At 42.8% G+C, this 25,700-nt stretch overlaps 1 protein-coding gene across 1 annotated transcript in view; it reads right to left on the bottom strand.

The window, feature by feature from the left end:
- Positions 1 to 25,700, bottom strand: part of Gcnt1 (glucosaminyl (N-acetyl) transferase 1) — a 133,815-nt gene that overhangs the window by 16,741 nt on the left and 91,374 nt on the right. Inside the window, exon 3 of the transcript XR_015046159.1 lies at positions 9,489 to 9,640. The gene's annotated coding sequence lies outside the window, so the exon portion shown is untranslated. The remainder of the gene's footprint in view (positions 1 to 9,488; positions 9,641 to 25,700) is intronic.

The following is a 25,700-nucleotide window of genomic DNA, read 5'->3' as shown; positions in this document are numbered from 1 at the left end:
GAACAGTACCTTTTAGCCAGTTGTCATGAAGCCAGACATTTCTCTCCATAAGAACTGATTGTTCTGAGAACATACTAAACCAAGCACATTTTGGGTGATATGGCCATAGACTGCCATGGCGACAGGGTAGCCTAATTCAGCCTACACAGCACGTGTCCCACTAAGGAAGTTCACTGATGCATGGAGAATCCTTACCCAAAGTACTTCTTACTCTTTCGATTCCTATACCGTGAAGGGGCAGACGTGTAACTGAGTTCATCCAGTCTGAATTGCTCATGAACTTCAAAGACAGTGCTAAACAACTCAGTGCAGAAGAAAGAGCTTCCAGGAAGTAACCAAGTCAGGACCGATGTGAAATCCTTGCTTCAGGCTCTGCCTTCTGCCACCTCGCCCATTCTAGTCTAAATCTCTGACTTCTCTAGACTCTTCTGAGCTGCACCATGCTCTTTCCCTACTTTTCTGATTTTTGTTTCTTTTAGTCAATCATGTTATTTTGCAGCCACAATGCCCTGATACAGAGAGTTTCAGCTCCGTTTAATAATTTCCAACCCCCACATAGCAGCTTCAGTACCTCCCATCCCCCACTCCATGCAGAAACATTGGACTGCAGAAACATCCTGGTTGGTACTCTACTTCCAGATTTACCATTGATCACTAAATGTAGGGATCAAGGAGAAGGGATCAACACCCACTTAGTTAAACATGATCCCAAAGAAATGTCAAAATAGAAAAGAGACTAGTATTAGTTGTGTACCTATTAAATTCCATTCTGCTACACATAGATGTGTTTCAAGAGTCAACTTTTGTAACCTGCACAGCTTTGGATTTAACCTGTCAGGGGCAATGAGATAAGGAAGAAAGGGCAGACATAGAGACACACATCCAGAGAGCTGGCATGCGGTAGACTATGTGCTCTGGTGGAGACAAACCAGCAGCCTAGAAACTCAGCGCGTCTATTTTATGTACTTCTTTGTGAGGCAGTGGTTTTACAGCACACAGCTGAACAAGGAAGCAGGTTCAGCTACTCTCCATAGAAGGGCTCTCTCTGCAGGGGCGTGGTCTCAGGCATCAGTCATAGGGGAGGGTGTGGCTAACACTTTCTGCGCATTCTTGTCTAGTGAAGCAGCACAGACCCTTGGCACAGGCCCTTTTGCTAATATCTAAAGGCACATTTTAAATATGCAGTACAATGCTACACTAGAATCTTGACGCCCTGCTCTCTGATGACGCTTCCTTGGGTCTTTAAAGGGAATCTTCAAACCCAAGAATGGATGGTACTTTTTCTGCAGGAGCAGCCCAGAACTGGAAAAGACAGTAGGAAATGGGGAGAAGATAGGGAATATTCTCCCTTCTAAATTAACAAATGGTCCTTTCATTTCTCACTTGGTTCCTTAGTGTCCTCCAATTTCTGTCTCCTACTGCATGCCAAATTCGGTGTGTCATTGAGTCAGAAGCAGCTGAGCAATTGGGTGTGTGCATGCAAGCATGCATAACTGTAATGGCTCAGAGGGCAAACCACATCTCACCTCCTGGCCTCCAGTGACTCACCAGCTGTTAGCGATTGATCGTATCTTTTAACTTCATCTCAGGAATGACCTTTCCTCCCCTCCCACATTCTACCATACTTCTTCTGGGACATACCTTGCATTGCTTGAAACCCTTAACTGATCACCCTTCCCCTGATGTACAAGTTCAACTCTATCTCCCAAGTTGCTTCTAGGAAAAGTTACTTCAAATGCAAGTCAATGAACTATGTTCCCTAAAGTGTTGCGAATGCAAGTCAATGAACTACGTTCCCTAAAGTGTTGCGGTGACACCTCATCTCCTTCACCGATGTCATAAACTCAAGGGATATGCTAAAGTGTCACTGACAAGTGTTAAAGAATAGGGGACACTGGGCTCTGAGGTGAGCTGGAGGGCTCCTTCCCTGCAAAATAGCATAGAATAGCATGGCATGGCTTTAGATAGCAGGAGCAGGAGTAGTCTCAAAGAAGTCTGTGAGGAATGAGTGTGCCACCTTGGGAAAGCCATTGTCACCATGGCATAGATTTCTTCATTGTCCTCAATCCTGCTTTTGACTCGGCTCCAACTACAACCAGAGTTGCCCAGCGACCTGCTTGACTTCCCCCATGTTTCCTGACTCTTTTACTCATCTGTTCTGCCCATCTCCTGTTCATTCTTTCTTTCCGTATCTGAATCCTGACTCATTCCAAGTGACCTCGTGCTTACCTTCTTTAGACACATTGCTTTCAAACTATCTTTTCACCAAGGTTTCTCCAAGGATAATTAAGTATTCATTCTTTTGAGAGCAGAGACAATGTGGTACTATGGCCAAAACAGTCATGCCACAGACCCTCTGGGCTCCTTGTCTGCGTGGAACTGGTCTCTGGTCACAGGTGGGCAAGGAGTTGGAGGGAATTGAATGACAGACAGATGCACACAGGAGAGGTTGTGTAGAATCTGAATGTAATTTGTCAAATTGAGCATCAAACTTTTCATATAGAAGAAAATAGGGAAGTTAGGTGACACATTGGCAGGGTACAAATGATGTTACCGGATGCTTAATGACTCTTACACAAAACAGAGGAATGTAAACACAAAGACTGGCAAGAACTGGGCAATAAAACAACTGAGACAAAGTCAGCTCTATCTAAGGTCAGCTATAGTCTTAGAAGCCAGGTGTGAGGTCTTTACACTCCTAGGGCTAGGGCTTTCACACCCAAGTCATGGTTCTAATTAGGGAGTTCCATTCTAGCTAACCATCTCATGAATAATGCAATACTCTAAAACCACAGCCCGATCTACTTCCTAAACCATTGTAAATTCCTGTATATGGGAGCAACTTGGCTTTTATTCTAAGTGATAGTGTAATACCAGAGGCAATTCTGAATGTCACTGAATAGGCAACATTCTTACTGAATTCCAAGCCCATGGTCAGCTCAGGGACTTTCTAGGATGTTGGAACACTGGTGAAGGCTTAGCTATGTCAGAATTCAATCTTAAAAGGCACTTATAATAAGATAATACTAAAAGAGAGCACGTGGATCCATACACCAGACTAACTCGGGAATAGGGTATGAGTATATGGGTTAATGAGAATGCCAAAACTCCAGGAAGTGAGCTTCTGTGAAACTGTTTGCCTTGTAAGAGTTTCCAGGCCTCTCGGCCTGCCAAGCAGACTTCACTGGAGTGTGTGTGGCATGGTCACACACCAAATATTTTCTGAACCAAACGCTAATGTGAGAATCCAAACACCTTTATCTGGATCCGGGACTCATCCCCTTAGCTGGGGATTTAGCTAGTTTCGAGGCAAACATGCTACATCCTAGCTAAGTGTTTTGAGATAAAAAATGGTATACTTTCCCAAAAGGTTTTTATGGTACAAAGCTAAATAAAATGTTCATGAATAAATAACATAGTGCTTGGAATTTGGCTAAAACTCCAAATGGATGGTGTTTTAACTAGAATGAGGTGGCTCACTCCTGTAATTTCGGTACCTGGAGGATGAAATGGGACGATACCTGTGAGTTTCAGGCCAGCCAGGGTTACAGAGGAAGGTCCTGACTGGATAGATAGATAGATAGATAGATAGATAGATAGATAGATAGATAGATACGTACGTACGTACATACATACATATATACATACATACATACATAGATGAATAAATAAATAAATAAATATTTAGTTTTATTTTGCTTTTTGGTTTTGGTTTTCCAAGGTAGGGTTTCTCTGGGTAGTCTTGGATGTCCTGGAACTCACTCTGCAAATCAGGATAGACTAGAACTCAGAAGTCAACCTGCCTCTGCCTCCCAAGTACTGAGATTAAAGGTGTGCATTGCCCAGCTCAAATAAATTGTTTTTTTAAGTATGAAGTCTTGGTATAGTTCTGTCCTGAGTAGCTCAAAGTCCAACCCTGAAAACACAGTTTATCACTGACAACATGTCTGCTTTAGTTGTTACTGGTCTTCTAGTGCTTTAGTAAAAACATGTTATCTAGATATTGTCTTCAAAAATCCCTTTGTGGAGCTGGAGAGATGGCTTAGTGGATAATAGTGAATGTTGTTCTTCTAGAAGACCCAAGTTCAGTTTCTAGCCTCAAATTGAATGTGGCCTCTGTGGACACTGCACACAAACACACACACACACACACTTTGAAATAAAATATTTTAAAATTCCTTGTTACAAACCCTCCTTCAGCCATGATAAAAGCATTCCTGGAATTGATGATTGGAAAATTTTCTTTCTATTTTGGTTCTTAATGGTAACAAATGAATTAAAAGCCATGCGCATAAAGCAAGGCTGTTGTGCTCAGAACAACAGGTGTACTGAGGGATTATGGGAAGTAGGGGCTAAGGGAGCCTTTTGGTGTTGGATATGCTTTCTGTCTTGATTTGACTAACATCACACAGACATACATACATCTGTTATGGCCATCCACTGCCGTGTGTTAAACTGTGACAACTATCCACATCTAAAAAAGATGTTGAAGTTTTACCCTTCAGTGTCCATTATGTAACTTCAATCGGAAACTGACTTCCAAATGTGATCACTAGGGTAGATCTTAGCATATTTTCACACAGTAGCATCTGGATAAAAAGTTTCCAGGTAACAATCATTCCAATTCCAGGTGTGTGATAAAGCTAAAGAAACACCTCTGCAAAGTCGATGTGACCATGAAGGTGGGCTCTGTAGCTAAAAGACTCACGATGGAGTGTGGCCTCTGACCAAGATAGCGTAGAGGTCAGCTATACATGTGACATCTTCCCCAAAGGTGGGTTTATAAACTGGAAGCTAAAGATAGATAAAGACTCTCTAGGGAGAGTCTGGAATAAACATTTTGGGTGGGGGTGGTGGTGGGTGAGGTCTGCCTCTACAAATACCAAAATACCACCAGACCATTAACTATATCCACACTCAGCTTTCTGGGCGGAACACAGGTATTTTATCTCCTCCATTGAGGAGACGCTCCTGTTTAACCTTCCTGGTTTCCCTGGTAATCTGTGGATGAACTTTTGTGACCCCAACATTCTCAACCCTGACTCTATAACTTTGTTTGGAAAATCCTAGCCAGTGCAGCTCAGCAGCTTGTACATCCTCCCATTAGCTTATTGTGATGCCTAGGTGTTCTGGACACAAGGATTCCCATCATTTAATGGCACTACCATTACCTGGTGGTTTTCTTAGCAAGAGAAAAGCCAGGAGGCTCTACCAGGCTCCTTACATACTCTTGAAAGAACTTCTTGTAGACACTTCTCTGTCTCTCCACCCACCCTCACGTCTGTCAGTGGTTTATGGACATCATAAGGCCTTTGTCTAGCTCTTACAACTTCACAAAGAAGCAACATTCTCCTTCTCTGGGACACATGGAGATGCTGGGAGAGGTGAAAATAATGGGTTGTGTGTGCATGGCAAGGAGCGGGTGCGCGTACACACACACACACACACACACACACACACACACACCACTTCAGAGCTTTGCCAGGCACCTGGTGCATCTGTGTTCACTGTCCCAGATATGTTTCTTTTCAAAAGATGCAGAAGAGCAGAGCAATCTCTCTAGAGCAACGGTTCTAAGGCTCCCAATGGTTCTAAACCTTCCTAAGGCTGCATCCCTTTAATACAGTTCCTCATGTTGTGCTGATCCTGAACCATAACATTATTTTTGTTGCTACTTTATAACTGTAATTTTGATACTGTTTAATTATAATATGAATTATAGCTGATATGCAGGGTATCTAATATGTGACCCCTGTGAAAGGGTTGTTTGATACCCAAAGGAGGCCCAACCCATATGTTGTGAACTGCTGCTCTAGAGACTACAAAAATGGAAGCTTTTTACATGGAAACTCACAGCGGATAGAACACAGAAGAAGGACTCTCCAGGTGGCATCACCGAGACCCTGCCAGTGACACTCTGATGTCCTTAGGTCATTCTCCCTAGCACTGTAAGGCAAGCGTTGCATGAAGTGAACTGGGCTTTCTTCCAGCCCCATTCCTGGTTCCTTTCGCCTATGACCCTCACTCCAGCAATCTGAAACTTACTAATTCAGAACTAGATCAGACTTGTAGAATTTGTTCCCCTGGCAGTTTATTGTAAGCTTATTCAAACACAGTAGAATCTGGATAAAAAGTATCCAAGGCAACGATCATGCAAAGTCCATGTGACCATGGAGGTAGGCTCTATAGCTAAGAGGCCTACAATCTAGTGTTGCCTCTGACCAAGATAGCATAGAGGTCAGCAGGTCATAAAATACATGTGACATCTTCTCTCTGGAGGATGCCCTTCCTTCTGCAGCACCCAGCTGGCTCTCCAGGATCTCTTCTTCTTGCTGCTTCTCCAGCTTGCTTTATTTAAGGGTCATTCTGGTGTCCCCAGTCTGTCATGAAGATTCCATCCACCACACAACAGAATTGCCCCTATCTTCTGTCGCTCTCCTTTGGATGTGTCTCCTTGTACCAGGGAGTCCTAAGCAAGAGGCCTGGCTCTGTGGAGAACCACAAAATACCAGATCTGATCACTGTATCAGGTCTGGTAATTGGGGATTTGCTGATACAAGCGAAGTTGTTACTGCTTCAGGGTGTGGTGAGCAGTTTCAGTTCTGATCATGAGATGGCTGCCTTTGGGGCTTGGCTTGCTGATCCTGGAATATGAGATAGACTGAGGAGTAGAAATATCTCAAAGCGAAGTTAAGGCTGAGTTGTCCTTTAACAAAGGAGTTCCTGTCACATTTAGCCAGCACAGGACTGGCTTTTACCTATGGAATCTAGCACTGGAGGCAGGGCTCTGAGAGGCACCTATTTTGTGCTCAGAATATGGCAAGTACTAATCTTGAGACAAGTGTAGTCCCATATCTTGGTGATCTTCAGTGAGAGGGGCAAGACCTGCAAGTCCCCTCTGCACAGTTAGTACTGTGCTATGACCCAATGTTACTTCCATGAACCAGGGCAGCATGAAGCATAAGCCATAGGTAGAATTTTATCATTCATTCATGTATTTATTCATTTATTATAATGCTGGAAATTGAGCTTTTACCTTAAAAGTATCCCTCAAACTGTTTTAGCCTCTGAATCTTTAAAGAGTTTCTTTAAAGGTCTGCTTGTTGGGATGTTTGGGCTCAGGCTCCACCTTGGTAGATCCAGAAACAGGGTATCCAGTTCAGGTAATTTACTTTAGAGGTGATCTCAGGAGACTCTAAGAGGGAGATGGAAAAGTGGGAAGGAAAGGGGTGGAAGGAAGCTGGTGAGGGATGGACCCCAGTGTTTCAGGAAATTCTAGGAGTCAGTACAGACCTCGCAGCCCAGGGCTCTTCTCCCCATAGGACAACAGGGAGCCAGCTCTCTATGCGGACCATCTGAAAGCCTGCTGATGTCTTGGTGTGCCTGTTCTCTAGCTGAAAAGGGTATTCTATTGATGCAAATAGCAGGGGTTCGCAGAGCTTAGGGCTTCATGGGCAGAAGCCAGTGTCAAAGAGACAGGTTCAAGAGCTGACACGTCTGCCTCGGGATGTTAAGGCTTTCTTAGATCGATTATCTTCTCCTCCAGCAAACCTTTGACCTAGCTGTCAGGAATCCACAATCACTGGGTCTCAGTATCTAACTCTACCTTTTGCTTGACCACCCCACGTTCAGTATTGAAACTTTTCAGCCATGCCCTTGCCTCCAAGTCACCGTTAGTCAATACACTCTAGAGCAGCATGTTCTAGTGGAAATACAACATGAGTTATAGAAATCGTTTTAAATTTTAATTAAAAAGAGGGCAGAGGATACAACTCAGTTAGTAAAGTATTTGGCCAGCACTCACAAAGCCTTGGGATTCATCCCTAGCACCATCAAAACTGGGTATGGCATCTACCTATAATCCCAACACTTGAAAGGTAGATGTTGGTAGATGTCAGAAGATCAGAAGTTCAAGGCTATCCTGCTATCCATATGTACTTCAAGGTCAGCCTGGGCTACAGGAGACTCTATCTCTAAATTAATACTAAAAAGAAATAGCAGTTACTTGTAATCATGTTTTATTCAATCCAGTTAACCAAAAATAATAATGCTTCAACATAGAATCATTATTTTATTTTATTTTATTTTTTTATCTGTATTTTATTCATTAGTTTGTTGGCTGCAGTACTAAGGATTGACTGACTGAGGGCATACTGAGCAGAAGCCCATGAGCAAATGCTCTATATTTTATATCTTAATTTTTTTCTTACACTGTGTGTGTGTGTGTGTGTGTGTGTGTGTGTTTGTGTGTGTATGTTTGTGGAGGTAAGAAGACAATTTTAGGAATTGTTGTCTTTCCCTACCATGTGGGTCCCAAGAGTCAAACTCAGGCCATCGGGCTTGGTGGCAACCACTTTTACCTGCTCATCATCTTGCTGGCCAGGATATTTTATATTTTATTCCTAACTGAAGCTTTGTGATCTGATGTCTTTCAGAGGGCACAGGTAGCATGCATTTACCACACTAGACAGCATGGCTCTGAGGTTGAACTTTCACTCTGTACAAAGGATGGGGTGGGGACATCTTCAAGACCTTGAGAAGGGATCTTCTAAACTAAGGCCTCCACATGTTTGCCCAGGAGCTTTGGTTGTCGCTACCTGGTGACACTGAGTCCTACACACCCTGCTCTTGCTTCTAGGGTACAAGCTGACAAATGACTCATTCTACAGCCCTGACAATGTGGGTTTCAGTTTATTGAGTCTCTGTCAGTTCACCCTCTCCCCTCCCTTACAAAGACTCCAAGCCTTCCTGAGTTTTCCTCCACAAGCAGTCTCTCTGGATTTCTGAGTTTTCAGGAAACAGAAAGTCTTCTACTATCATTTTAGTACATTTTTTAAAAATACATATTCCAAGATGCTATTTTTAATCTGTAAATTTTCTATATGAGTGAATATGAATGTTTTGTTGTTGTTTAAATTTTGTTCTATGGATTTTTATTGCAGTTCTGATGTTTGGTTGGAGGCATCTAAAATCCTCTGTCTACAGTAACTGTTCCCAAAGGCAGGAAATGCTTGAATAAAGATTAGCTATGTAGTCCAGCTGACACTAGTCCACATGACCATGTCCAGCTTGGCGGGCTGCAGTAAAACCTAGCAGAGAACTCTGAAATCCATCAGCAGCAAGCCACGGTTAAGCAGGCTATGAGTCAGCCATTCAGATCACCCACCTCACAGAGCCATGTCAATCACATTGACCACGCCTTTGTGATGTCCCCGCCCCTTTTCCTAACCCTTCTTCTTTTAACTGCTTTCTCCCACCTTTAGAGCCACTTCTGCTTTGAGAAAAGGTCTGCATTTTTTTTTTCCCCGTTGTCTCTTCTAGATTCTTGTCTGTTTGTTGTTTGCTGAGACATGGTCTGCCTGGCCTAAACTCCACTCGCCGCCTGCTTCTGCTCACAGATTTAAGGGAGTCAGTCCACACCGTGGTTGGAGAGTGTGGTGGAGCAGTTACATCACAGCCATCAGGAAGCAGGGAACTGCTGCACTTACCCCGAGTTCCACTCCTTTTCCCCTTTGGCTCCGGGCCGGTGAGGATGGTACCTCTTATACTCAGTGTGGTTCTTTCTTCTTCAGGCAGTTCTCTAGAAACTTCTCCCGGACACTCCTGTAGATGTGGCACAATCTCTTCGGAGATTCTATGTCTAGTCAATTTAACAATGAAGATTAACCATCATAGATAGACCACAAAAAAAAAAAAGTTAAAGCACATGTATGCCTATGAATATTATGTATGTACATAGCTACACAAACGAGTATAGTTATATCCCCAGCTTTGTCTATAGTAGAAAAAACTTAAATAGTAGTGAAGACAGTCTTAGTCTTATCTTCTGGAAGATGCAGCTCTCCACAAGAGAACCGGTGTGCTTTGGAGAAAAATGCCAAAGCTGAGGCAAGGAAGCTGAGGGTGACTCTTGTTCTCCAAAGCAAGGCCAAAAAGAAAAAGAAAAGAAAAAAAATCACGGAAACGGAAACTAGACTCAACATGAAACACATGAGCACCATCGCGTCTGAGAGTCATCTGGGTCGACAGAAATCCACCAGCCCTTGGCAACATAAATCTATAGATACATAGACACTTTAATGAAAAATGGAATATTTGCATAGACTCTCCCCCACAAGATATTTTTATAGCAGAAAATCTGCAATTGGAGTAACTATAAAAAGGGTAGTTTCCCAGAGCCGCAGAGCACGTGGCTGACAGTCTATAATCAAGTGATCAGTGTGCTGGGGGGAAGTTTAGCTGTGAACTCCTCAGCAAAGCCAGACTGAGAAGAGCAGGCGGATTCCTCCAAACCACATGCAATCTGTGGAACTGTTTGGGGGCTTGACTTTAGGTATCACTTTGACTGGCTTGTGGGGAGCTGAGAGAGCTAACAAGGTGCCCTTCTCGTTTCATCTCTAAGGGTGTTTCCGGGGGACGATTGCTGTTTGAGTCAGGACACTGAGGGGTTAGATCTGTTCTGATGTGGGTGAGTAATCGAACTGGCTAAGGGTTCTGATGGGAGAAGAGAACAGGAGAAGAGGCAATTCCTTCCTTCTTTGGGAGACTTACAAACAAGTCCAGGGCTCTCAGGCCTTAGAGTAGGAACTACGCCTCCCGAGACTTCCGCCAGCCTGGATTGAGCTACCTCTTAGCTTTCCAGCTCCTAGATCTTCTACTTCCACTGGGGGATTTTGTAATCTCTGCAATCTGCAGGCCAATCTAATAAATGCATACACACATGAATATGTATATAAGATGTATAAATATATTACAAATCCAACCTACATGTAGTTAGTTGCTTTACTCAAAGGCCTCTAATACAACATGAAACTCAGAAAGATCAAGAAAATTTTTAGCAGCTAAGTTTTGTTTTTCTCAGTAAGCTTATTTTTTTCCTAATTGTTAGACACACGAAGTTTTCCATGAAACATACTATGATTATTTATCTTTTTCCTGTCAAGTTATCAAATCTATTAAACGTTCATCCTGTTCTAAAAAAAAAAAGAAAGAAATAACGAAGAAGAAGAAGAAGAAGAAGAAGAAGAAGAAGGAGAAGGAGGAGAAGGAGGAAGAGGAGGAGAAGGAGGAGGAGGAGGAGAAAGAGGAGAAGAAGGAGAAGGAGGAGAAGAAGAAGGCGGCATATGGAAAAGGAATCTGTGTGACTTCCTCATATTGCCATGAGCAGTGAATTAACAAGTCAATCAACGAATTACTCAAAGTTCTGTTAGCATATTGGAGATTTTCAGTCAAATATGTAACATTGCTGAAATGAAGCACTTCCGGTACAAACTGGGTAGAACTGATAGATCAAGTGTTCCATATCCTCACATTTGGACTCCTAGTAATAATTTTTTTTCAGGCTTTAGGGAAAAAAACAAACTATGTAAAATGCAGTCTTCCCAGCCTTGGGTGGACGCAGAATGGCTCTGGGTCTAGTCCACTCGTATAGTGCTGTCTCAGGATGCACTGGACAGTGTATACTGGATGCATATATCTGCAATGGATGAAATGAACTCAGGCTTGCTGTCAGTAGTTGTTAATATATTGAAAAGCACTGACTTTCCTTTTGCTGTGAAGTTCTCTAGGGCCTTCTTGTAGTATTTTAGGCACATGAGAATAATCTGAATGCCATATGCCAATACTTTCTCCAGGGAAAAGAATTGCATTCATAGATCAGAAAAGTTCTACGTACTCCGTCTGTGTGAACTCAGGCCTTGTGGGCACAGCTCTTGTGCCTGTAGACTCCGTACCTCACAGGACATGCAGCAATGCAGTGTGTCTGCAGCTCTCTCTCGGTTCCTTCCTACAGCGTTTTCCATTAATATTCCAATGAAGGGCTTCTTGAGGACCCACTTTGTGGATCTGCAAAGCCCAGGACTGGCCAGAAACTAAGTCTTGCACACTGCAGGAAGTTAAAGTGACTTAGGATGTAATACAACAGGAAATTCTCAAGGAACTCATTTCTGCAGTAGTCATGGTGGGGGAAACTGCAATAGGGTCTGAGAACCTGCCACTTATGTAAATATTATTGTCGTTGTTGTTGTTGTTGGTGGTGGTGGTGGTGGTGGTGGTGGTGTGTGTGTGTGTGTGTGTGTGTGTGTGTGTGTGTGTGTGTTTGTGTATGTGTGTGCCTGAGCTTGAACACACATGCCAAGGAGAATTTTCAGGAGTCAATTCTCTTTTTCCATTGTGGAATCCATGGGCCAAACGCAAGTGCCTTTAACCCAGAGCCATCTCCTTGACTCTGACTTAGAGGTCTTAACAAGTGTGTTGTGCTTCAATAAAAGAATATACCTGTCTTTACAAGAGCCCAACTCATCTATCCAGGGGATTCAACCATTCTGAATTGTTTGTTTGCTTTAGGTGCTGGGGATCTAACTCAGAACCCTGTTCACACTAAAACTATAATTTACCATTGAGTTACACCATCAACCCCCTAGGTGCCAGCTTTAAGAAAAACTGAAAAATCTAAGCCTGGTGGTTCACACCATTAATCCTAGCACTCAGATGGCAGAGACAGATAGATAGGTCTTTAAGTGGTTGAGGCCAGCCTACATTTTGAGTTCCAGACCACCAAGGATCTGTAGTGGAACTCTGCCTTAATCAAACAAAGAGAATATACACACATATAAATGTGAGAGAAGAAGGGAAGAGAGGGGGAGGGAGAGAGAGAGAGAGAGAGAGAGAGAGGAAGAGAGGAAGAGAGAGAGAGGAAGAGAGAGAGAGAGAGAGTCAGTACACATTGTGTTTGTATTTTTGTATTGCTGGCAGGAAGACATCCAACAAATAGCAACCCACACACAAATCCCTCCCAGGTAGTGGTAGGGATGAATTAACACAGGTGAAGGAGAGAAAGCCACACCCAGTGTAAATAGGACAAAACACTCCTCAAACTCTGTCACCACAGACAAGCCTTACAGTAAATAGACACAGGTGGGGCCAGGAAAGGAAAGCGTCATGGTTCCCATCAAATAGTGTAGAGAAAGTTTTCTTCCCCTTTTTAAAAAATAAATATTACCTCTAAGTGTTGAAATTTGTAACTACCCACCCCCTTCCAAAGAAAACCTTGTCCCAAGAAGAAATTTGAAGTAGGAAGCTTCCACAGAGGTCTTTTTGGGAAACTAAGGAAGAAAAAGCCATGACTGCTCTTCCACACCCAAGGGTTCAGGGCTCCCTGAGCTCCTGGAGTTGGTGCTCATGCCTGTAGTCTCAGCATTCACTGGGATTCCCACCTCGAGCTGTGGAAGGGGTGGCCGAGTGGCCAAACACAGGCTTCGATGCAGAATGACCAGGTTCCACATCTGGCATCTGCCACTAGATATGCTTCTAAGTACTTCCTGGCCTGCTCTTAGCCACATCTCTAGCCATGTGAAGTAGGAACAGGGTACTCCTTCATCTGGGATTCGGAGAGGATGCTGTAAGGGTACCAGTGAAGCATGTGACACATTCTCTGTAATTAGTACATATTTATTATTGTGCCATATAAAATATACATTAACTGATCCAATACTACTAATAAGATCTTGGAGCTGGAGAAATGGCTAAGCAGTTAAGAGCACTTGCTGCTCTTCCAGAGAACTCGGGTTCTATTCCCAGCACTAACTTGCCCTCCCTTGGCCCATATTGGTGCTGTGCCTACATGGTCCATCAAAAAACATGCAGGCAAACAGACCATACACATCTTTTAAAGGGGGCATTATAAAATACACATTAAATCTTAGTTGTTCTGTGTCTGTACCCTGGCTGCCATGAAGGGAATAGATTTCTCTGCACTGTCAGCAAGGTGGCACTGCCTAGCCATAACCCAAAACAGTAGAACCAACAGCACTTGGACTGAAAGCTCCAAAACTGTAAACCAAGATAAACCTTTCTTCTTTTTAAGTTGATCGTTCTGGGCATTGTGTTTTAGTAACAGAAAACTGACTGATATGTCCTACTGAAGGAATCAACAAGCCTGGCTCTTTCTGGAGACTCTAAGAGAGGATATGAGTTTTGTTTTTGTTTTTGTTTTCTTTTCCCTTTGTTCCAGTTTCCAGTATAGGACTCTGGGTGTTTGACTCTTTGTCCTCAAGTGTTTTACTTAATCTCTGCTTCTGATGTCTCACCGCCTACTCCTCTTGCTTTGACTCGTCCTGTGTACTTTGGGTAAGGATCATTATACCTCATTCTCAGTAATCTCTCCATCTCTAATCAGTGCACTTTATCACACCTACACAGTTCCTGTCTTGTCAGTAATATTCACAGGCCCCACAGACAGGGACCTGCTGGGCTCAGTGTTATCATTCTTCTTCTAACACCAATAGGGTTCTTAAAATTTCGAAGGAATAAATGTACAAAAAACAGCCAATAATGTATGAAAAAGAACCTAGAGCCACTACAGCAAGATCAATAGAGTATTATAGAGAAATGGATTAGTGGAATAGAGTAGAGAATGAAGAGGATGACTATAAAGTGAAATAAGCCTCTATCTTATTGATAAGCAACTCAACAATAACATCAACAACAACAAAAAAAAAACACATAAAAAAGACTCAACAGAGACAAACCCAGTACAAGTCTAGGAACACTCAGGATACTTGAGGCTGCTCAAGGAAACCAGAACTGCAGAAGCTTTTGTTTAGAGCATGTATGGGACCATAAATGGATGGAAATATATACCGGAAATACTCCAGGTACAAAATTAGCTGCTCAAAAAATATAGTTGAAAATAGTGAGTTAAGGCTTTAGCTCCATAGCAGACCTGTGCCTACGAGCACAGGGACCTGGGATCAGCCCTCAGGTCCAGGACAAAACAATTCTGTGATATGAAAGCTGGGCATTGGTGTCTCCCCACCCCCATACAAAAAAGCTGTTCCAAACAGACAGGGAAGAGACAGCAGGCTGCCAAGCTGGCCTGCATTGCTTGAGAGATGAATGTCTCATCGTTGGGCAGAATTTTCAAAATCTGACATGCTATTACTTCATAATTCATCAGCTGTTAAAGTCAAGGCAATACTGACTTTACTGCTGACAAAATCAGTTAAGAAACAAACATTGTTCCTGCCTTCTGAACCAAAAGGAGGGCATTCTCATCTGCTTGCTTTCCCCTTCTTCTGTTAGAGATCGCCTCAAAGTTTCCATAAAAGCACTGTGTTTCCTGGGCTTGCTGTCATTATTATTTGTCTTCAATAAAAGGTAATGTTACTTTGCTTCAGTGAGTAATTTAATTCCCATTTTGGATTTCAAGTTAAGGTGGGTGTTTTGTGTGGTTGCTTTATGAGAGGGTTGAAAAGAAAAATAATTAATAAATATATAAATAAACCAACCAACCAACCAACTGACTTGGCAACACAGGAGGAAAATAGAATTTCATCATGTGTCTAAGACTATACTCACTTGGAAAGAGTGATTTTAATCCAAACTCTGCCCTTTTCTTCCAAAAATATCTGTGCAGACTGGAGGCAATATACACTGAAGATACTTTATAGAAACCCCAGCTTAGAATCCACAGAGATTCTAGGTGACTTGTAGTGAGAAAGGCTAGACAGACATAAATTTTCTCTTAAAATGGTCTAGTAGGAAGAAATAGACCATGGAGGTAAGGAGTATCTGCTCTAGCCTGAGTCTTTTACCAATGTCCTTACCATCCTGAATCACCTCAATGTCCTAGCCTATAAAATAGGAAGGAAACTGTAGCTGCTTAACAGAATTGTTTTGGATATAAAATCTGAGAGTACACCTACCAAGAGCCCAGCATTCTGAAAGGTCTCAGCAAACACTCTCCATTAATATTATTTTGTTCTTACAGAAATCCCTGTCACAGGGGAGCCTTGTAGGTTTGGGCAGATCATGGTGAGGCCATAATGGTGAGACTCTGGGCCTCCACGCAAAGGTCCAGTTATTTTGCTGTTCCTTTGTTATTTTTGGCTTTGACTGTTTGAGATAAGGTCTCGTGTTCTACAGATTGGTCTCCATGGTATAATGTATCCAGGGGTGGCCTTGAACTCTTGATCCTTGTACTGGCTATTTTTGTGTCAACTTGACACAGCTGAGTTATCACAGAGAAAGGAGCTTCAGTTGAGGAAATGCCTCCATGAGATCCAACTGTAAGGCATTTTCTCAATTAGTGATCAAGGGGGAAAGGCCCCTGTGGGTGGGACCATCCCTGGGCTGGTAGTCTTGGGTTCTATAAGAGAGTAGGCTGAGCAAGCCAGGGGAGGCAAGCCAGAAAAGAACATCCCTCCATGGCCTCTGCATCAGCTCCTGCTTTCTGACCTGCTTGAGTTCCAGTCCTGACTTCCTTTGGTGATGAACAGCAGTATGGAAGTGTAAGCCGAATAAACCCTTTCCTCCCCAACTTGCTTCTTGGTCATGATGTTTGTGCAGGAATAGAAACCCTGACTAAGACAAATTGGTACCAGCAGAGTGGGGTATTCCTGTGACAACCTGACCATGTTTTGGGGAGGACTGTGGAAGGACTTTGGAACTTTGGGCTTGAAGATCTATTCGTTGTTAAGGGCTCTGTCAGATGTTGTGTAGGAGCTTGGAAGATAATGCTGAGAACAGTGCAGAAGATGGAGGCCTGGTTTGTGAAATTTCAGAGGGAAAAATTAAGACTCTCTTCAGGGCCATTGCTGTTTTTATTGTGAAGATTTTGTAGTTCTGGTTAGCTGGGGCTGAAGAATCAGCTGTGATTAACAAGATACCAGAACTACTAAAGCAAAAACTTTGCATTACTGGGACTATTGATGCTGGTTAGCTGGAGCTAAGAAATTAGCGGTGATTAAGAAGAGACCAGCATCGTTGAGGTGACATCTTCTGGGAAGTGTTTTCTGAAAGCACAAAGAGGCTGTGTTCCAGAGATAGGCAAGGTTGTACTCCTTCTGCAGTGGGACTTGGTAATGTGTAAGGGTCACCCAGGTGGTACTGGTTTTGAAGGCATGAAGGGGTCACACAGCAGCTCAGGCTCGGCACTGTGAGAGGCCATGGAAGGCCATTGGTGAAGGTGCAGCCCCAGTTGTAATTGAAGGCCCAGGACTGAAGGGGTCACACAGTGTTTTGGAGATGCCAGCACCAGGAGATGACCACCAAGAGCAGCAGCAGCAGTGGAGTACAGGCATCTGGAGCCCAGAGGACGACGTGTGTGCTACAAAGGGCATGGCTGGAGAAGTGACCCAAGCCCTTGGAGGAGCCCAGAAGATCGTGAGTTGGATCCCAGACATTGGACGGTTGGAGATTGATTTTTGCTTTTGATTGTGACTGTGCCCTGATATTTTCCCTCTTGAAGGAAGAAACTGTTTTAGTGGAGCCCACAGTTAAGAGACTTTTAATTGTAAAAAGACTTTGAATTTTAAGAGAGATGGATATTTTAAAGAAATTGAAATTTTAAGAATATGTAAAGACTGTGGGACTTTTAAAGTTATTTAGATCTTGAGGATGAATAAGAATATAAGGGTTGAGGCTTACTAGTGATGTGTTTGTGTGTCAAGTTGACAAGGGGTCAATTGTACTGGCTATTTTTGTGTCAACTTGACACAGCTGAGTTATCACAGAGAAAGGAGCTTCAGTTGAGGAAATGCCTCCATGAGATCCAACTGTAAGGCATTTTCTCAATTAGTGATCAAGGGGGAAAGGCCCCTGTGGGTGGGACCATCCCTGGGCTGGTAGTCTTGGGTTCTATAAGAGAGTAGGCTGAGCAAGCCAGGGGAGGCAAGCCAGAAAAGAACATCCCTCCATGGCCTCTGCATCAGCTCCTGCTTTCTGACCTGCTTGAGTTCCAGTCCTGACTTCCTTTGGTGATGAACAGCAGTATGGAAGTGTAAGCCGAATAAACCCTTTCCTCCCCACCTTGCTTCTTGGTCGTGATGTTTGTGCAGGAATAGAAACCCTGACTAAGACAATCCTCCTGCCTCCACCTCCTATACATGGCAGTTTTGATTTGTTGTGTTTTATATAAAAGAGATATATGCATGAGCTTTCACTCCTAAAACTGTTGCTCCTTCATGTCTGCAAAGCAGTCCTGCCCTTCCATAGGCACTCCGTCTTTTTAAAATGAGATTTTAGAGTTTTCAGTAACCTTTTCTAATTATTCATCCTTAGAACTTGATCCCCTCGTGGAGGGAAAGACACCATTTACAACGCCACATCTGTTTTATCTCTGCTTGCTTTGATGTTTTCTACCTCTGGGACATATTTTGTCTTTAAAAGAGTCACACAAGAAAAGGACTAATAAAGTTGGTGTTTCTGTGGACCCTCGCTACAGGAAAGACATAGGGAAGGAGGCTGGGAAGCAGGAGTTTTTTTGGTAAAACTGCTAAAAGGACAACTAATGGCTGCTTTCTGAAACAACAGTGGCTGACATTTCTGTGTTCTCAGCTGGTTACTGTCCCTAGGAGGCTCTATTTGCCTCTTGTCGGCTTCTCCCAGGCAAGGATGGGGAGGCTCCATGTGGCTTAATAAGCTGCCTCAGCTGGCAGCCTTTGCCCTGACTCAGGGGTTCGGCTTTTTCCAGGGACCTCCGCCCACAGGGGAAGCCTGGCCTGCAGATTACTCAAAACACACACAGCTCTGCAGCCCTCCTTGGGCAGATATGGAAGACTCAAATGGCTCTGATTGCTGGTGCTTCCTCCATAGAAAGAAAGGAATGGCTGTGCCAGGCCTGTCAACTCTCAATGAGCCCTTTGTGCAAATACATTCCAGAGGTTTCATGAGCGATGATTGCAGAGAGGGCTCCTTTCCCCCCAGAAGTCGTGGTCAAAAGGTTGCTATTTCAGCCTGCCTGGCCCTCTTCCAGCAAACTCCTGGCTATATGCACTATGAATTGCCGAGTTGAGAATCGGTGAACTTAGTTAGCAGCCTGGACAAAAAGAGGTAGAAAACAGCCAATGAAAATTACCCAGAGGCCCTCATTTGCATTAGTAAAATTTTCTCTGTAGCATAATCCTTGGTAACAAATTAGTTCAAAGTTCAAAAGAGTAAGCATGTGAATCTAACATTAGAGAAAAAAATTGACTTTTCCCTATTATATTTACATAGAGCAAAACTTTATAGGTGAAGGATTTAGGATGATAGTGGGGTCTCTTGTTTTGTTTGGACCTGATCTCACTAATTATTATGGGCTGGCTTAAAAATCACTGTGTAGCCCAGTCTGGTCTCAAACTCTCAATCTTCCTGTCTTTGCCTCTGGAATACTAGACATGTACCCCACCTAGCATGCATATTTGATTTATTTATATACACTTGTCAAGAATACGTGGCATGAAGACATATGTGTTCTATGTTCTTTGTATTTGTTGAATGAATGAATGAATGAATGAATGAATGAATATTCCTTCTAGTGGGGACCAGGGTAGTCCAAAAATAATGATAGCAGAAGCAACAGAAATAAACTTACTACCACTGGGACAGCCTTTCACTTTGGCTTACTTGGGAAATACCAGCTTCTAGCAGTAAAGTTATTGTTACTGCGATTACCATGGAGACCATGGAGAAAACCAAGTTGGAATATTTAAGGAATTGTGGGGTGTGATCAAAGCTTGGAGGTAAGCATTTTGAAGACTCTTAGAGAGGAAACGGACCGTTGATATTGTTCAGGAGAGACTTAAGCATATGATGCTTGTTCATGTGGGCTTTGGAGGGTGCACTCAGCCTTCACTATCCCGAGAGCTTGCTGGTAGGAGATGCTGAAGACCATGCTGCGGAGGACAAGTGAAATAGAAGGTTCATGTTATGGAAGCGGGCGACTATACTGTCAGGCTAATCTATATCACAGTATTAGTTACCTTTCTTGCTGCTGTAATCAAGTTCCTGACAAATGCAACTAAATGGGGTTTTTCTTTGCTTTTTGTTTGTTTGCTTGTTTGTTTGTTTTTGGGGGGTTGTTTTGTTTTGTTTTTTGGCTTACAGTTTGAGGGGTAACAGTCTAGCAAGGATGGCACTCGAACAAGAGCAACAGGCTGCTGGCCACACTGAGATTACAGTCATGAAGTAGAGAGAAAGGGATTCTGGTGATCAACTGGCTTCCTTCTCTTCCCCTTTGTGGTGAGTCTGGGACCCTGCTTCATAGGAAGGAGCCACACACATTTTGAGTAAGCCTTTTTTTTTCCCCTGAAGTTAAACCTTCCTAGACATCAAAGACACTCACAGAGGAGTGCCTTCTAAGGTGACTCCAAAATCATAGAAGTTGGCAACAATGATTAACCATCACAGCCCTCTATGAAATAGAGCCCAAGGTCTCACTGTGGACTATGGATTTATTTTAAGAAAGGTGTAATGCAACATCGTCAAACAGGCTCCTTTAATTATTGTCTGTGACTACTTTCACATTGCATGCTCAGAGCTGTATAGCCACAATGCTTAAATTAGTTACTATCTGGGGATTTAGAGGAAAACATTGCTAAACTCTGAAACAAACAGTAGGCTGTGTGGGGAGGAAATGGTCTTGTGGTCTTCATTAGTCACGGAATGTGTATAAATGTATAAAACACTTTTCTAGGTTCTGGGAACACAAGACCAATGCTGCTTATGAAGAAACGAATCAGGAAATCATCTAAATCAGGTAAATGTGGGTGCTGCTCCTACTTGTTGGAATGTATCTCCCAAAGTTCCCTCTGTCAATGCATAGGAGATGAGAGTCTCAGAAGATGACAAGGTATAAGGATACTGCCCTGGGGAAGGATCAAAGCCATTATTTCAGGACTGGTTTAGTTATTGTGCAAGAGGGTTCCTGATAAAAGAGTGATGTCACTCTTCTCAACTTCTTCTGAAATGGAATAATCTAGAATCAGGGGCCAAATTTCGGTAGTTCGTGAAACCACTTAGTCTTCTGTAAATGGACTAAGGAAGCTGTGAGGTACAATAACACATGAAAAAGAGACATGAGGTTGGTAGGAAGAAATAGGAGAGATTCCGTGGGATATGGCCGCCAAGGAGGGCCCATCTTAGGTAATGCTGGGGACTCTGCCTCTTGGTGTGGAACAAGCGACTCCCTAGATCTTTCCCTCAGCTCCTTTCAGCCTTTCCTTCTATTTCATCTTTATCTGTTTGTGACACTCAACAACCCACAGAACCACTCTCTACCAGGGACTCCCAGCTGCCACACTAGGCTGGGACTCAAGAACCCCACAGCCATCGTACTTGGTTAGGACTGAGAGTGGACAACAGCAACCAAGGAATGGAGTAAACACACACCAACAGGGACAAGAACAGATGTCTATGCCAAGAAGCACTTCAACCATCATAACTCCAGGTGACTAGATCCCAGGACAAAAACACGTAGGCACCATGCCTCCTCTAGAAACCAGGAACCTTACTACATCAGGCCCTGGGAAGAGCAATGGAGCTTAAGCTCAAGGCAAGGGCTTTAAAATAACAATTATGAATATATTCAACGAACTTAAGGAGAATATGAATAAATACATTAAGGAAGACTGTGAAAACATAGTTGATTGAACCAATTCAAGACGTAAAGTAGAGTTTTACAAGGAAATAGAATCACTAAAGAAAATCCACACTGAAATAAAACTGGACACAAAAGACTCAGGATGTCAAAAACTTCACAGGTTAGTGAACTCAGCCCTTATCCGAGTTTCTTCTTGGATTAGATGGGAAACTAACAGAGGCCCATAACTGGACCATGTGCAGAGAGCAAGAGGCATCAGTGCACTTAGTCCTAAATGGCATCTCCATTAAAGTCCTTCCCTCAAGGCTCAGGGAAGTGTGGAAGAGGAAGTGAAAAGATTATAAGCACCAAAGGTGGTGGATGGTTCATGAAGGCAGCACCTTCCAGACACAACAGGACTGTTGCATCTGTGAACTGAGAGAGTCTGTGATAGCAAGCACAAAACGTGCACAGATTCAAACCAGACAAAATTCCAGCACTGAGGAGATGTGGCCACAGAGTCCCATCCCAACACAAGTGGCTGGGTATATCAACCACACTTCAGAGTCATTCCTTTAAGCTATTAAAAAAGACACGAAGTTGGTAGTTTTGTCTGAGAGGAACTGGAAAAGGTGAGAGATGAGTATTATCAAATTTACATTGTACACATGGGTAAGATATTGGCTTAAGATGATTTTGTATAAAATATTTGCTTATAAGATTATTCTATTTTTACACTATGTATATGCACATTTATAAGTATATATGTCTCTATGTGTAATCCATATGTGTGCAGGTTTCTGATGAGGCTAGAAAATGTCGTCAGATTCAATGTGGCTAATGGTGTGAAGTGGCCAATGGTTGCTGGGAGCAACACTTGGGTTCTCTGCAAGAGCCGTGTGCTCTCTTAACTGCTGAGCTATCCCTGTAGCTCAAAAATACATTTTAAAAAAAAAAAATGTTAGAGCACGTTTGATAAATGAAAGAATAGTATACTTCTTAGCTCTTACCAGTTAACAGAAATTTTGCATTGAATAAATAGAAATGAAAATATGACATTTATATTAAAAAGAAGTCCAAAGAGCTAGAAGGAGAACTACTCAACCCTGTTCTGTTAAGAGAAATAATTAAGACATCATATTGATAACAGTTGTCACGTCCAGTTAGACATTTGTCCTTATTACATTAACAAATCAAAATTTAAATAGGAGCAGCATTGTTAAGAGTGTACTAAAATAAGCATGTTTTACATTCTGTTAATCTGAATGTAACTGGCATGGTATTTTAGGACAGTAGCATAGTCTTAGCTTTGCCCAACAGTGTTGCTTAAATTTGTTCATTATCATCATAATTATGATAATGAATAAATAGGAATAATCTAGATATTTTCCATTTTATTTTTTATTAGATATTTTCTTTATTTACATTTCAAGTGTTATCTCCTTTCCTAGTTTCTCCTCTGAAAATCCCCTATCCCCTTCCCCCTCCCCCTGATCCCCAACCCACCCACTCCCACTCCTGGTCCTGGTATTCCTCATTATTGGAGCATAGAGCCTTCACAGGACATAGGGCCTCTCCTCCCATTGATGACCGACTAGGCCATCCTCTGCTACATATATAGCTAGAGCTACAAATTCCACCATGTGTTTTCTTTGATTGGCGGTATAGTTCCAAGGAGCTCTGAGCATACTGGTTTAGTTCATATTGATGTTCCTTCTATGGGGCTTTAGTCCCCTTCAGCTCCCTGGGTATTTCTCTGGCTCCTTCATTGGGGACCTTGTGCTTTGTCCAATGGATGGCTGTGAGCATCCACTTCTGTATTTGCCAGGCACTGGCAGAGCCTCTCAGGAGACAGCTATTTCGGGCTCCTGTCAGCAGGCTCTTGTTGGCATCTGCCTAGTGTCTGGGTTTGGTGGTTGTTTATGGGGTGGATCCCCAAGTGGGGCAGTCTCTGGTTGGTCATTCCTTCAGGCTCTGCTATGAACTTTTTCTCTGTAACTCCTCCCATGGGTATTTTGTTCCCCGTTCTAAGAAGGAACAAAGTATCCACACTTTGGTCTTCCTTCTTCTTGAGTTTCATGTGTTTTGCAAATTGTATCTTGGGCATTCTAACATTCTGTGTTAGAATACATGTCATCATCATTAGTTGGTGGCTTATGATTGGCTGAGGCAATCACTTGATAGAAATAATGACACTTTCATTTATTTGCAGCTTAGGCAAGGCCAAGATCCCTTAAAGGTTATAGCTGGTTTTGCTTGATTCGCAATGTTTTAGACATTCTCTATCTCAATTCTGCTATATCAAGTCCCTGCTGAGACTCATCCTTTCAACAAGCTAAGAGTGAGACTCTACGGCATAGAATTACTGTCCAAAGCAACTGTCAGATAGATGTAACCATCAACGGGCACTCTGAAGGGCAGAGATCTGAGGCCACCTAGCAACCGCATAACCCATGCTGCTTTCTTGACTTACATGATCCTGGTGTTAGTCATTTGACAGGCTAGTGGCTCTTGAAATTCTCGGGAGACTCCAATTCACCAGGCTAGTGATCAGAATAATGGTCAGGTGATTAATAGCCAAGGGTTGAAAATTAATAGCAAAGGAAATGCTAGTTCTTGAAGGCAGTCTTGGCTTGTGGCAACATCTGCTAGCTTACTAACAGCAACTTTTTGTGAAGAAAAGCCTAAACTCCTTGTTAAAAAATGTTAAGCTATAATTCCATTTCAGAGCCTATTGCTTTGCTTGAAGAGAGTCAGAGTTCCATTCAGTGCAAACCAAAGAAAAGCAAAGGCGTGAATTCAGGGCAAACTGTAATCTCACTTTGAGTCTAAGGAGCCCCAACCAGCTATAAAAGGGGGTCTTAGATTTGAATTAGAAGCATCTTTAAGACATTTTAAAAGTGAACACAAAAGCTTCAATCTGATAGATTTTTCTAGCTTACAGTGTGAATGTCTTGGGTCACAAGTGAGCTCTGGATGGCAATGGGAACGGGAACTATCCCCACATGATCGGTTGTACAGATGAACCCCAATATTTTTTGGTTTTATTTTCCCTCTCTTTTAATGACTTATTTATTTTCATTTTATGTTTGTGCATTTTGTCTGCGTGTGTGTGTGTGTGTGTGTGTGTGTGTGAGAGAGAGAGAGAGAGAGAGAGAGAGAGTGAGAGAGAGAGAGAGAGAGAGAGAGAGAGAGAGAGAGAGAGAGAGAGATACATGCATGCTTTGTGCCTAAAGAGACCAGGGTTGAAAATTCAGAGCAAAATTGGAGCGTTGGCATACATCTCATCATCATTAGTTCCTCTCCTCTCCTCTCCTCTCCTCTCCTCTCCTCTCCTCTCCTCTCCTCTCCTCTCCTCTCCTCTCCTCTCCTCTCCTCTCCTCTCCTCTCCTCTCCTCTCCTCTTCTCTCCTCTCCTTTTATTTCCTTTCTTTTCCTTTCCAATAGGCTCTAAGAATGCTGGCACAATTAGGCCTCAACTCCTGGGTTCAAATGATTCTCCCACCTCAGCCTTCTGAGTAACTGAGACCACAGACATGAGCTGCCTGCCACACCTCACACGGCTCCTTATTTAACAACAGATTTGGACTTTTGACCTGTTCTCAAGCTAACTAGCAATATGTGTGACAATATTCTCAAGTGATGCTGAGCAGTAGCAGTCAGCCAGGAGGTCCTGAGAGGAAACTATGAGCCTATACCATGGCTCATAGTGTCTAGTTTTGCATTTAGTAAGTTCCACGGACAGTCGGTACTTCATTTAACAATGAGGTTTGTATGATAGCTGTAGAAATACAATTGTATTTCTAGTGTGAACATTCTAAGCACGTTTCAAGTAGATGAGGTTAAGCACAATGCCAGCATATTAGATGTATCCAAGGTGTTTTCGCGCTTAGGACATGTTTAGTTTATACTATGTTTATCGGGCTATATCAGAGGGTTTGAAGCTGCTTTTCCTAAAAGGCCTGCAGGATGTGCTATCTTAAACCTTGGGACAGAGGCTGGGCTATAGTTAGTCAAGTGCGTGCCCAGTGTACAGAAAACTTTCCGTTCCTTTCCCAGCCCTGCATAAGCTTAGCATGGTGGTTCATACCTAGCATTCCAGAGATCCCGGAAGTAAAAGCTGCAGGACCGGAAGTTCAAAGTCAGCCTTTGCCACATGAACCTGAGACCAGCCTGAGCTACAGAAGACACCATCAAGAAAGAAAAAAAAAAATTAGTAAACAAAAACCAAATTACTGTTCAGCTCTGCACATCAGGAGTTTACTATGTCTGAGTGTTCACCTGGAATTGATAATCCTCTTCCTTCAAGGCTGAAGTCATAAGCAACAGGTCACCAGCTTCCATCTTGCCTAACGTCCGGT

This window comes from Mus caroli, unplaced genomic scaffold (genome assembly GCF_978045245.1).
Source record: "Mus caroli unplaced genomic scaffold, Mus_caroli_1 scaffold_20, whole genome shotgun sequence".
NCBI classification, from domain to species: Eukaryota; Metazoa; Chordata; class Mammalia; order Rodentia; family Muridae; genus Mus; species Mus caroli.
This window is presented reverse-complemented; position numbering and strand designations above follow the sequence as displayed.